The sequence below is a fragment of the Pristis pectinata genome, chromosome 6 (assembly GCF_009764475.1).
Source record: "Pristis pectinata isolate sPriPec2 chromosome 6, sPriPec2.1.pri, whole genome shotgun sequence".
Classification (NCBI taxonomy): Eukaryota; Metazoa; Chordata; class Chondrichthyes; order Rhinopristiformes; family Pristidae; genus Pristis; species Pristis pectinata.
In genome coordinates this window covers 44920709-44935727 of record NC_067410.1, presented here as the reverse complement: position 1 = coordinate 44935727, position 15019 = coordinate 44920709, and the positions used below count along the sequence as shown (strand labels likewise).

Genomic DNA, 15019 nt, shown 5'->3' with positions numbered 1-15019 from the left:
TACATGTGTGTATAGACGTGCGTGCGTGTGTGTGTGTGTGTGTGTGCGCGCGCATGAGCGAGAGAGAGAAAACAGTTAAGGGCTACAAGAGTAAGCAGCTCTCCACTGAACCAGTTTACTTTGTTTACTTTCACTGTCCCCAACTCCAATCTCACTCATCCCTGTACCACACTGATCAAACACCCTCAAACCCTTCTAATCTCCCCTGACCAAAACCTTTGAACAGCCCTCTGATTTACACTTTGCTCCTGTCACCACCTTTCCTCATTCTTCTTTCTGGCTACTCCATAATGATGGCAGCCCCTCTCAAATGGGCTGCCACACCTCAGAAATGGGTACAAAAATAAACTGATCTCAGAAGCCACTTACTGTCCAGTTACTGAATTATCCAGCCAAAATGTAACAAGCAGCATTGGCTTTTATGTCATGTGTTTCAGAATCACAAGGTAATATAATTGTGCATAAACCTGTCTTTGCATAACAAGCCACAGTGACAGCAATTCCCTCTTGATATCGGTTATTTTTAGTTAAAACAGGAGAAAGTTAACATTTATTGAACAAAACATGCAATATGGAGCTGAAACAGACTTGGTGGAAGCTTTTTTCCCCAAGGCAGACATGCCTGACTGAAATGCTGACTGTGCATTTTGGGCATTATCTGTCTCTCATAGCCAACGCTATTACTGTGTGGCAGGAAATAAAATACCAGCTCTATATTTACTGATTAATAATAACTGCAGCTGGAGCCTGGGTATGTGGGGGCATGCAGAAAATGTGCCTTGATAGTTTTCACCTTCAGTTTATTGGGTTTAAAATCTGGAACAGGGTAGATGAGAGAGTGCTTGTATAAAATTCCCTCTTTAACCTCTTCCTTTCAATAATTTCAATATAATTATTTCAATAAAATTTTCTCTTTAGCCTAGCATTCCATTTTAAGCTGCTTCCATTTGTCATAAGATGTTGCCAAACATATTCTTAAACTTTGCATCTTAAAATATAAAATCATGCAAAATTCATCATGCTTGGGTCTCTCTTTGCTGCCCTCAGAGCAAGTATACATATTTATAGTTAAAATGTACTACAGGAAAACCAGCAGGAGCAGCATTTGCTCAGTACGCCAAAAGAACACTGAAGAACAAAAATAAATAAGCCTCCTTGGAATATTAACAGCAATTAGCAGGGATGGGTGTTACACATGTCAAGGGCTTACACAGCAATATAAATACAAGTGCTGTAGGAGGTACTCCTTAAACCGAAATAGTTTAAAACAACTGTTTGCTACATTTATGAATTTGCATACACAAACGCCATGCTCTCTGAACCCACATCTTCTCATGTCATCTACATCAACCAATTTCAAATCAGGTACCACATATTTTCAAACACAGAATTGACCATCTTATAAGATGTCAACATTATTACAATTACTACAATCTAACCAGTTGTTACATTGATATTATTGTTTTCCTGTTGTAAATTTCCAAATATTAGTGATTCATGACATACAGGATGACTTAAATACTCATTGCATTCCAGGAATGAAGAACTTGCCCAGTGGCTCTGACATCCACCATCATGAAATGCTTCGAGAAGCTGGTCATGGCACACATTAACTCCAGCCTCCCAGACGACCTCGACCCACTGCAATTCGCCTATCGCTGAAACAGGTCTATGGCAGATGCCATCTCCCTGGCCCGGCACTCATCTCTGGAGTATCTGGACAGTAAAGACACCTACGTTAGACTATTGCTTATTGACTACAGCTCCACCTTCAATACTGTAATTCCAAGCAAACTCATCACCAGACTCCGAGACCTGGGACTCAACACCTCCTTTTGCAACTGGATCCTGGACTTCCTGACCAACAGACCGCAATCAGTGAGGATAGACAGCAACAGCTCTGCCATAATTATTCTCACAATGTGCGTCCTCATCCCCCTACTCTACTCCCTATACGGCCATGACTGCATGGCCAGATTCTGCTCTAACTCCATCTACAAGTTTTCAGGTGATACCACTGTGGTGGATTGTATCTCAAATAACGATGAGTCGAAGTACAGGAAGGAGATAGAGAGCTAAGTCACATGGTGTCATGACAACAACCTTTCCCTCAATGTCAGCAAAACAAAAGAAATGGTCATTGACTTCAGGAAAAGGGTTGGTGCACATGCTTCTGTCTACATCAACGGCGCTGAGGTCGAGAGGGTTGAGAGCTTCAAGTTCCTAGGAGTGAACATCACCAATAGCCTGTCCTGGTCCAACTACGTAGATGCCATGGCCAAGAAAGCTCACCAGCACCTCTACTACCTGTAGCTGTTTCACTTTATTCTGCATTCTGTTATTGTTTTACCTTGTACTACCTCAATGCACTGTGTAATGAATTGATCTGTATGAATGGTAAGAAAGACAAATTTTTCACTGTACCTCAGTACATATGACAGTGATAAACCAATTCCAATTCCAAATGAATCTTTTGGACAGATATGCACAATGTTTGAGGTAGTGTGAACTCTTTAGCATATGCATCAAGATGTAAGGAATGTCATCAGCAGCCTGGTAGGGAATACTCTGACCTCCGAGTCAGGAAGCTATGGGTTCCTGCTCCACTCCAGAGACCCCAGTGATACTTCAACTCCAGTACTGAAGGAATGTTCTACTGTTGAAGATGCAGAAGGACATTAAAGCGAGGTCCTATCACTTGGGAAATTTTTAGAAAGTCACATGACAGTGAGGTGAGATGGCCAATATTCATCCTTCAACTGACACCAGTAAGACTTTCTTGCTACTCCAGATGCTGGGTGATAGACTATACCCAAGTGGGCCTGACAACTTCTGAAGTAAGCAATTCTCAAGAAGTAACAAGGATTTTTTAAAATTAAAAATGGAAAGTTGATTTGTTTTCATGCCTGGGCAACATTAGCCTTTCATAGACTGCTATCTGTGACAGCTTTGATTGGAAAAATACACACTTTCACATTATGTAAACTGCAGATTTTGGAAGGAAATAATGATTTGGCTTAACAAGGAGAAAAGAGGGAATTGAATGCTTGGGCATTTCAGTCACCTATGAAGTTGGATTGAAACCATAGTGATAACTGGGTGCTGCATACATTTGTGTAAAACAGTGATAGTTTGCACATCACTATATTCTGACTACAGCCAAGTCATTAGTTATACAAACACCCATGGTATGTATTCAAACAGACTATGCAATAAAAGGAAACAGAAGGTGCCAAATAATGGAAAACATAGTGTTTATTCAATAACATATGTTCACAAGGAAGTAACACCTCTTTAAATAGCACATATACAGTATGTGATTTATGATATATATTTATCCATCTTGTAGCTGACCCATCAAGATACAGCCAAATGACAGATGTGAAAAATTTAGTCATATGCATTTGCCATCTGCCTGGATCATTGCTTCCAGCCTTAAAACAAACTTATCAAAAAGAGCAAAGCAGTGTTCATCACCTGAATACTAAATAGCATACAGTTAAATGTGCTGTCCTGTACAATTAGAATGTCTATCCAATATATGGCAATATTTTTATAATTTAAAAAGGAAAATGTATAATGTTCTAGTGAGCTTAAAGGTGGATAACTCTTAAGGCCTGATGAAATGTATCCCAGGCAGCTATAGGATTGCTTGGGTCCTGACAGATTTTTAAATCTTCGTTGGCCACAGTTGAGGTACCAGACGACTAAAGGACAGCAAATGTGATATTCAATAGGAGGGATGTGCCAGAAAATTACAGGCTTGTGAGTTTAACGTCAGTGATAGGGAAGTTATTGGAAAAAGTTCTGAGGGACAGGACTTATCTGCACTTGGAAAGGCAGACATTAATCAAAGATACCCAACATAGTTTTGTTAAGGGGAGTTCCTGTCTGCCCAATTTGATTGAATTTTTTGAAGAGGTAACAAAACTTACTAATGAGGGCAGTGTGGTTGATGTTGTCTACATGGACTTCAGCTACATGGGAGGCTGGTCCAAAATATCAGAACCTATGAGATCCAAAAGTGGCTTGGTAATAGAAAGCAGAGGATGATGGTAGAGGGTTCTTTTTAACTGGAAGCCTCTGACCAGTGTGGTGCCACAGAGATCAGTGCTGAACCCCTACTGTTTGTTCTGTATTTTAACAATTTTTAAGTATGATCAGTAAGTTTGCAGGTGATACAATAAGCAGTTGTGTTTTTGCTAATGAAGAGGATAGTTGTAAGCTACAGCACGATATTGATCAGTTGGTAAGATGGGTAAAGCAATGGTAGATGGAATTTCATCCTAAATAAATGAAAGATGATGCATTTTAGGAGAACTGATAAGGGAGGACACACATAATGAATGGTCAGTTTTAGGGAGTATTGAGGAGCAGAGAGACCTCAGTGTACAAAATGTGGCAGCACAAGTATACAAGGCGTATGGAATACTTGCTTTTATTATCTGGGACATAGAATATAAGAGCAGTGAGGTGATGGTACAACATTTTAAAACACTGGTGAGGCCACAGCTGGAGTATTGTGTACAGTTCTGGTTGTCACACTTTCAGAAGGACATGATCGCAAAGGGGAGGGTGCAAAGAAGATTCACCAGTATGTTGCCTGGGATGGAGCGTTTCAGTTATGAGAAGGGTTAACCTAGATTTGTTTTCCTTGAATTGGAGGAGGTGAGGGGGGAGCTGATAGAGATACACAAAATTATGAGGGGCACAAATGAGGGAGATAGTCGAAAACTTTTCCCCAGAGCAGAATTACCTAAAACTTGAGGACACAGGTTTAGGGTAAAGGAGTAAGAGATTTGGAGGGGATCTGAGGAAGAGCTTTTTCACCTAGAGGGTGCTGGAATCTGGAATGCACAGCCTTTAGGGGGTGGTGAACGCAGCTACTCTCACAACACTTAAAAGGTATCAAGATGAACATTTGAATCGCTAATGTTTATAAGGCTATGCACCAAGGGCCAATAAATGGGATTAGGACAGATTGGTACTTGATGGTTTGCATAGATATGGTGGGCTGAAGGGCCTGTTTCTGTGCAGTATGACTGTGACATAGAATTTATATGGTGCTTTTTATATGGAAAGCACCTATCATGGCATTATCAGACCAACTCCACTGGATCAGACAGTGTGCGGATGCCCAATTCCCATCTCCCCAAACAAGCCCTGTATTCCCAGCTAACCCATGGTCAGAGATCCCTTAGAAAGAATCCAGCAAGGACACATTGAAAGAGTCACGCAAACAAATGCAAGCATAATGATATTGAAGAGACAAAAAAAAAATCAGCCTCAGTGGCTCCACAATCTCCTGCTGCTTTGTTGAGAAGCATTCTGTCCCCAAAGCTGAAAAGACAGAGAGATGGTAGGAAACGGAAAGAAGTCCCTGTCACTGCACTAATGCCAACTTCTACTGAAGCCAGTGCCACCTGTAATGAAGGCAATGATCTGACTCTGCTGAATCAGACAATCAGACGTTGTGTGTAGATGCCAATGGCCATGTACCTTCTGTGGGCAGCAGTGTGTTTCCAGGATTTGAATTATTTTAGAATCCAGTAGTTCAGGGTTGATTGGGTCTAAAGAATCCCAGGCTCTGGTCTGCCAATTGCTAGTTACCGACTATGCAAAATTCAACTCGGAAGGAATACAGTTCCATAAGGAAGTGCACTGCAACAATCTTACTGCAACACTACTGTGGCCGAGAGGTTTTTTTACACCCAAGGCAAGCTTTTCCCTAACGAGGAAATTACAGGGAACAGAAATAAAAACGTGGAGCAAACAACAATAAAGAGACACTAAATGTGCCAAAGTACAGCAGAAAAGTGGAAAAGGCTGATCAGATGTGGTGCCGTGATCGAATAATCTCCCGAAATTTTAACATTCCAAGCTGACACATTCCATTTGCCATTTTATTATGGTACACAAGGAGTGTAAGATATTATACACTGAATTACAACTAGTCAGTGACACTATTCTTCATTATGGGATGCCACAGCAGGGACAATTCAATGAAAGAATTGGCTTACAAAACTAATTCAGTTAAAATGACAAAAATGGTCTCAGAGCAGATAGCTGAAGTTTAATGATTTCACTGTTAATGAGTCCACAATTATAATAAATCCAGCAGGAATTTTGTAACTGGTTTAATGCCACTGACTCACACTTAACACTTTCTTGTCTGCCTCAGAAGTTTATATCAATGAGTCAGAAGAGTTTGAAATACTTAGACAAAGTGTGATGAGAAGGCTAACATTACACAGCTAGCATGGACAAAGAAAAAGAGAAAGATTTGACAGAATTTGACAATAGAAGAAACAAGCATGGCAAACTGGATGGATTCTTCCTTGTCTTTATTTTCAAATCAATCCACAGCTTTTCTTCTCCCTAATTCTGTTAGCTCCTCCAGTCGTATAATACTCCACTTAATCTACCAGTTCTGATCCCTTGAGCATCTCTAATTTTAACTGACTGCAGTGCTATGAAGTGTTTTAGCCGTAAGCACTGAAATTGCCTCCTCTCCATCTCTTTAAAACTTACATTTTTGACCAAAATTTTGGTTATTTGCCCTGATATCTCCTTGTGTGGTTCAGTGTCAAATTTTGTTGGCTCAGTCCTCCTGGGAACTGTCTTGGGACATTTTGCACTGTTAAAGTTGCAAGATAAATACAAGTTATATTCTGCATTGAAAGGGTAGAGAAAGGCTGATATTGAGCAGAGAGGTATAGCAGGAGAGAAGAGGAAGGAGAGCAAGGATTAATAAAACAATTGAATGGTTTTAACAACAGATTCAGGGCACAGGGGAACTAGTGGAAATGAGAAATACTTAAAACAGTTATGGAGATGTACGGCACAGGAAGTGGTATTTAAGAGGCAAAAATTGACAAATTGACAGATAGACATTGATCAAGGGAGAAATAGAAAAGCAGCAGATGTCAGACACAAAGACATTGCAATAAAGAGAAACTGATGGGAAAAAGAGCCATAAACAATCGTCAGCACACGGAGAAGTCAGCACAGAAGCACAGAAATATACAGTGGCATGCAAGAGTTTGGGCACCCCTGGTCAAAATTTCTGTTCCTGTGAATCGGTAAGCGAGTAAAAGATGACCTGATTTCCAAAAGACATAAAGTTAAAGATGACACATTTCTTTAATATTTTAAACAAGATTACTTTTTTATTTCCATCTTTTACAGTTTCAAAATAATAAAAAAGGAAAAGGGCCCCAAGCAAAAGTTTGGACACCCTGCATGGTCAGTACTTAGTAACACGCCCTTTGGCAAGTATCACAGCTTGTAAACGCTTTCTGTAGCCAGCTAAGAGTCTTTCAATTCTTGTTTGGGAGATTTTCGCCCATTCTTCCTCGCAAAAGGCTTCTAGTTCTGTGAGATTCTTCGGCCGTCTTGCGTGCACTGCTCTTTTCAGGTCTATCCACAGATTTTCGATGATTTTTAGGTCATGGGACTATGAGGGCCATGGTAAAACCTTCAGCTTGTGCCTCTTGAGGTAGTCCATTGTGGATTTTGAGGTGTGTTTAGGATCATTATCCTGTTGTAGAAGCCATCCTTTTTTCGCCTTCAGCTTTTTTACAGACGGTATGATGTTTGCTTCCAGAATTTGCTGGTATTTAATTGAATTCATTCTTCCCTCCACTAGTGAAATGCTCCCCTTGCCGCTGGCTGCAACACAAGCCCAAAGCATGATCGATCCACCTCTGTGCTTAACAGTTGGAGAGGTGTTCTTTTCATGAAATTCTGCACCTTTTTTTCTCCAAACATACCTTTGCTCATTGTTTCCAAAATGCATCAAGCTTGTTTAGATGTTCCTTTGCAAACTTCTGATGCTGAATTTTGTAGTGAGGATGCAGGAAACGTTTTCTTCTGATGACTCTTCCATGAAGGTCATATTTGTGCAGGTGTCGCTGTACAGTAGAACAGTGCACCACCACTCCAGAGTCTGCTAAATCTTTTGAAGTCAAACGGGGCTTTTGATTTGCCTTTCTAGCAATCCTACAAGCAGTTCTCTCGGAAAGTTTTCTTGGTCTTCCAGACCTCAACTTGACCACCACCATTCCTGTTAACTGCCATTTCTTAATTACATTAAGAACTGAGGAAACGGCTACCTGAAAACACTTTGCTATCTTCTTATAGCCTTCTCCTGCTTTGTGGGCATCATTTATTTTAATTTTCAGAGCGCTAGGCAGTTGCTTAGAGGAGCCCATGGCTGCTGATTGTTGGGACAAGGTTTGAGGAGTCAGGGTATTTATAAAGCTTTGAAATTTGCATCACCTGGCCTTTCCTAACGATGACTGTCAACAAGACATAGTCCTACCAAGCTAATGAAGGTCTGAGACCTTGGAAAAAGTTATCTGAGAGCTCAAATCTCTTGGGGTGCCCAAACTTTTGCATGGTGCTCCTTTCCTTTTTTCACTCTAAAATTGTACAAAAGTAATACACTAATCTTGCTTAAAATGCTGAAAAGAATGTTTCATCTTTCACTTTATGACTTTTGGAGATCAGTTCATCTTCTACTCGCTTAACTATTCACAGTAACAGAAATTTTGACCAGGGGTGCCCAAACTTTTGCATGCCACTGTACACATACAGACTAAGATCAAGCCACAGGCAGAAACAAAGAATACTGACAGAAGGAAAGATGCAAGGATCAAATAAAGTGCCTGTTGAAATGAGAGGGAGTGCGGTAAACATCATCTGTTGAGTCAGATGCCGAACCATCAGGATTTCCCAATAGTTAGACAGCAGATTATCAGAGCTTCACTGCAATAACGCCCAAGTGAACAGAGATGACCTGGAACTGAATGCACTGCAAACATAACTCTGATCATTGAGAATGGGGAGATTGTTTGGCAGCCGAGTCAATAATCCAAAGTTACAGATTCAGTATCATTGGATAAAGAACCAAAGTGGAGAAGATGTGAAAGAACTGTTTCGTGCAGTGAGTTATGTTGATTTGGAATCCTCTGCCTTAAGGAGTAGTGGAAGCAGATTCCATACCAGAAGAACTGAAGACACACTTGAAGATGATGAAAATACAGGGCTCTGGGAAAGATAAGGGATTAAGACTGATTGGATAGGAAACATGGGTATGTTGGGCAGAATAGCCTCCTTTTAGGCTATATATTTGTATGATAAGGGTTAGATAGTTGATAGGAAAACATCGACTTGAGATTCTACCTTCCCCTACTGACATGAATAATGATTGCAGGCAAACAAGCAAAATTAACAATCTAGGCAGGTAATCTATCCTGTTGAGTCTGACTGCAAGTCCCTGTTCATTTTCTTAGTGAACGCACGAACAATGTCTTTTTGCTCCTCAGAGTGCAACAAAACCAGTTATTTTCCTGCTATTCTTTGCCTTGCCTCAATTTCCTTGTTCCCCACTTTTAACCCTTCCCTTGAAAAGTGGAAGGCTATGTGGATTGGGCAATAGAATCACGAAACCTGGATTCAGCATCTATTGTTCTGTGCATCTAGAATTCAATCTGAGAAAATTTCCTACATGAGACTGTGGAGCACCAAAGCATTATAAAAATATACCATCCAATTCCCCATAACAATCAAACAGTTGTGGTAATTACTGAATGGGCTTCTTACTGTGTCATGTTTTGATACAGAGTCAGAGAGTTGTTCAGCACAGAAACAGGCCCTTTGGCCCACCACATCCATGTCAACCCTTTTCTCCATCCACACTAATTCAATTTATTTCCATGGTGTAAAATTGCTGCTGATATCTTACCCTAAATCATCTGCAAGACATAAAATTCTAGTCCTAGTCTATACAAGGTATTAACCTTTAAGTAAGATTCAATAGCTCTATAGTCTTGTCAATACAATACTGTAAATATTCAGAAGCACACCAGTTTAATCCAGTGCAGTCAGCTTCAATCAGCCTTGAAGTCTGTCAAGATTACTCAGGCTCTAGAAAGCTCTTTCAAATTAAATGTGAAACTGAAACAGTGGAATCGGTAAGAGATCCATTACTGGATGTGTCTGAAATGCAGAACACTGCTTGAGATTATTTTTTTCATCAATTACAATGGCCACATTCCCAAATTACATTTGCTGAATGCTGGATTAGAGTCTGCTTGGTTTAATAGCTTGAGCATTATTGACAATTCAGGCAAAATCTTTAATGGGAAGATGCATGATGTACTATTTTAAATCATATTGAATCCAAAGAGTTTTTTTATGCAATGTTTAATCAGATCTCAAAGCTCAGTTACTGGTAGCTGACATGATCCTAGCTATTTGAGAATATTATCATGAAGTATCAAGCTGGGACACCCAAAGTATGGCTCACAGGCTCTGCATTTCTGCTAGCCCTGGTTTCCATATTCTGTCATGCATATGGTCCAGGTGTCTTGCATGGTAGCACTTCCTCTGCATTTGTCTACCATTGTGGAGGCAGCAAAAGAAGTGAGTTGGCAAGAGGCTCCCTGGGGTTGTCAGAAGCGGGAGGGGAAAATCAGCAATGAAGATCTGATTCAGTGTTCAATGCATGGCAGAATTGTATGCTGTTTGAACTCACTGCTAGTAGCCTCAGTGAGGTCAGTGGCATCAATTTCAATCCACGATCTTCCATTCTGAGCAGGAAGTGGCCGATCAAACCCAAAGGTTTGGGCATCTCTGGTTTATGAAAACAAACAGCACAGTGGACATTGACAGTTTACATTATCATGGACTCCTTCAGCTTATTCCACCAGTGAAGCAACTGAATAGCAAAGAGGTAAAACTCCACCTCTCATAAGATTCCCTTGATCCTGAATATAATTGAGAAGAGTTCAATGGAATTCCATTGTCCACATGCTCACTTGCAGTGAAGTAAAGCAGATGGACAATAGTTGACCTTATTTCACCAAAAGTTCTTCAGTCCATCTCTGAAAAGATTTGTCTGAAAAGATTTAGAGTAGTGTAAAACAGGCACATCACAATATCCGGTTTAGATAATGATGGGGTTGCACTCTTTCATTGTTGGGTTCCCCTAACGCACTGAACAATGGGGGTACTCTGCCAAATAAAAGTCGGTCAATTTTTAGCATTGTGACATACAGGGAGCGGGCTGGCAGGATACTACCAAGGAGCAAACCCAAAGTCTTCTGCAGATGGTTTGTCAGTCATTTTAATGCAGCCAAGATACCATAGAACCATACAGCACAAAACAGGCCCTTCGGCCCACCCTGTTGTGCCGTCCATCAAACCACCTTCACACTATCTAACCCTTTCCTCCCGCATATCTCTCTATCTCACATTCCTCCATTATTAACATTTTATTTCCAGTTTCCCAACCAGTTAAACTTTATTTTTTTAAATTTATTTATTCACCGTTTCTAGACATTGCTGACAATCCTGCATTATTTGTCCATCCCTAATTGCCCCTGAAATGAGGAGGCAGGTAAGAGCCAACTGCATTGCTGTTGGTCTGGAGTCACATATATTGGGTAAGGACAGCAGATTTCCTTCCCCAGAGGACATGAGTGAGCCACATGGAGTCATGCACAACTCATTTTGAGCTCTCCCTTCTTGAAACATATTGTGAGCATGACATATAATGGGTTTTGGAGTTTGCCACACAGCCCACAAGGCACAGTGGCGCAGCTGGGAGAGCCACTGCTTCACAGAGGCGGAAACCCAGGTTCAATCCTGACTTCAAGCTCTGTCTGTGCGGAGCTTGCACGATCTCCCTGTGACTGTGCGGGTTTCCTCTGGGTGCTTCAGTTTCCTCCCACATCCCAAAGATGTGTGGGTTGGCAGGTTAACTGGCCAGTGTAAATTGCCCCAAGTGTGTAGGTGAGTGGTAGAATTGGGGGAGTTGATGAGAATGTGGGGAGAATAAATAATGGAATTAATGTAGGATTGGTGTAAATGGGTGGTTGATGGTCAGTGCAGACTCGACGGGCCAAAGGACCTGTTTCTGTGCTGTATCTCTCTATGACTCTATGACTAGCACAAGAAAAACAGGATAAGGATTGTAGATGCAAACCGGCTGTCACAAGATTTAGTGACTTGGCAGACCATTGGAATATTACATTCCTGACTGATAACTGGCATGAAGAAGGGCATTGAAATTAGAAATCACAGTTTATCAAGTATGAACTCAAACATTGAGAATCTGGATTACAAATAAAAATGGTATCAGGTTTTTATGTGGAAATTGCATGGACAGAGCATCTTCAGCATGTTTTGAAGCATCTGCGGCCATTTCTGGAGGACCTCCTTCCATCAGGAAACAAAGCTGGGTAGAAAATACTGTAACACATATATCCATGAATCTCAGCCACACTCTTCATGCTCACAAGAAGCTAAAAGGAATTCAACTTGTAATGGTGCAACACACGCAAAATGCTGGAGGAACTCAGCAGGTCAGGCAGCATCAATGGAGGGAAATGAACAGTTGAAGTTTTGGACTGAGACCCCTCATCAGGAGTAAGAGTCCCGGCCTGAAATGTCAACTGTTCATTTCCCTCCATAGGTGCTGCCTGACCTGCTGAATTCCTCCAACATTTTGTGTGTGTTGCTCCAGATTTCCAGCATCTGCAGTCTCTTTTGTGTCTCATCATGTAATGGTGTAGTGATACACCGTAACACAATGCCATTTCCCCCATTGTATTTTGTGCACCTGATGTTATCATCAAAGTTCATGCCACATGCTTTTGATCCGGCGACAGATTGGAATAAAGGCTGCAAACTATGAAATTTGTTTCTTTCACTTACGAGGGGCAATCCATGAGAACCATATGTGATTTAAAGGACTGCCAATGACTTGATGTCATCAATTTTCCACATTGATTTACCCATGTTGCCCTTTAGTAGAGAGGTAGCATTGAAGTATCAGTTAACTGTGGCCTGAATGGGCCACTTTGTAGTGCGGGGGACCCCCTCATAAGCCACCGTACTGTTTCATCCTCCCACCCTGCTGATTCCTCTTCCTCCCGTGATATCCCCCTCACCTCTGTTTCCCTTTATCTGTGTGGGCAGTATGCAAATGAAACAGCAGATGCAACTCAGGAAGCAGCTGCCATTTGCCATTTGCAAGTGCTTAAATCATGCTCTAACCCCTTTTTGGAAGGGAGAAAACCCTTGGTTTTGGTAGGGCAACATTTAGGAGAAATGATTTAGTTTTATTACAGGAAAGGAGGAGCTATATAAAGTAAAAATAATTGATAGGGGAAGGCCAATTTCAATGGGTTGAGAGTAGCTCTGGCCCAGGTAAATTGGAACCAAAAGTTAACAAGCAAAACTATATCAGAAAAATGGGCTGACTTTGAGGAAGAGACAATTCAGGTACAGTTGAGGCACATTCCCATGAGGGGCAAAGAAGAAACAAACAAATACAGAGATCCCAAGATGACAAAAGAGAGAAGAAGCAAGCAAAAAAAGGCGCTTATGACAAGTGCCAGGTTGTAAAGAGCAGCAGGAACCAGGCTAATTACAAAGGAATCAGAGGGAATATGAAAACTAAGAGGGACAACGACAGTATTTGAGAAAACAGAGGCTGCCAATATAAATGACCTTTCAAAAGTGTTCTCTAGGCATCTATTCTCTAGTAAAAGGATAGTTCATGGAGGAATGGGGTTTATTAAGGATGAAAATGGGAACTTGCAGTAGATGCTGAGGGCATTGTTATGGTACTAATTGAATACTTTGCATCTTTGTCTTCATCGGGGAAGAGAATGCTTCCAAAGTAATAGTGAAGGAAGAGATAGTTGAGATACTAGATGTGTTAGAAGTTGATAGTATAGATGTATTAGAAAAGTTGGCAGAACTTAAAGTAGGTAAATCACTAGGACCAGATTGGATGCATCCCATTTTGTAGTAGAGGCAGGTTCCATTGTAGCCTTTGAGAGGGAAATGGATAAATATATAGTTAGGAAAAATTTGCAAGGCTATGGAGGAGGGGCTGGAAGTACCATAGAGCTAGCATGGACATGGTGAGCTGTAACCATTCTCTGAGTCTATGAGCAATCAGCCAATATGTGGCAAAGGCTATTACCATGCAGCTTTCTTGGTTAAAGATTACCAAATGAATAAACAATTACTCATAATTATGGGTCAGAAAGATTCCAAGGACAAGTTTCCTCTGTACAAAAACTGTAGGGTTTTCCTGCTTTCAAATCTATCCATGGTGTCCTTTCTATTGACCCACTGTCCACCAACTGTTGTGATGATCCCCTCTAACCATGCCTGACAACAGATTCGTGCTTGACCTTCTGATGACACTGTTGTCCCCTTTCAGCCACTGCACTTCTGTCCTGGAACTCTCTGCTTAAGTGTCTGTTCTCTTCTTCCCTTTACTAGAAACGTCCCTCATTTGATGAATATCACCTTAGCCTACCTATTGAAATTGTGCATTTCACCAAAGGACAACATGACTGGGCTGTACAAAATTATGCAAACAATTCTGTGGCTCTTATAATTATATGTAGGCTGCTTTCAGGCATGGGGGTGGATCTGCATGGAAGGCAACTCAGCAGGTCAGAATCCACAATTTCTATTCAATTAAACAAATGCACTTGCCTCCCAAGATTTGCTTTTCCATGTTGCACATTAGATGTGACAGACATTGTACGATGCCATGTCACCTGCAATTTAAGGGATAGTCCGTGAATATTAAGTGGAAGTATTCAGGAGGAATGATACAGCTAGGGTAAAGGTAATGTAGAAGATCAATGGCCATTTTTGCAATTACACTCATAGTCAAGAGGTAGAAACTTTACCACACAATGAGAGAAATAAACCAGCTGCTCTCAACAACATGGCATAGTTGGAGGCAGTAGAAGAGGCGAGTTGGCAGGACTGTTGTGATCGGATCACGTATGCAACATGTGATGCTGTTTGAGACCCAAATGAACCAGAGTTTATCATCAATTCCTAACTTCACTTGAGGTTTGTGGTGGTGAGCTGGCTCCTTGAATCACTGCAGTGTTAGTTGTGAACATGTTCACTTGGCGCTGTTGGGTAGGAGGTACAAGGATTTGATGCATCAAGTACGAAGGAATGGTGATAATTC

General features: G+C 41.0%; 1 protein-coding gene across 1 annotated transcript in view; it reads right to left on the bottom strand.

Annotated features, from left to right (window-relative positions):
• Nucleotides 1-15019, bottom strand: part of sumf1 (sulfatase modifying factor 1) — a 114873-nt gene that overhangs the window by 49004 nt on the left and 50850 nt on the right. The gene's annotated exons all lie outside the window — the stretch shown is intronic.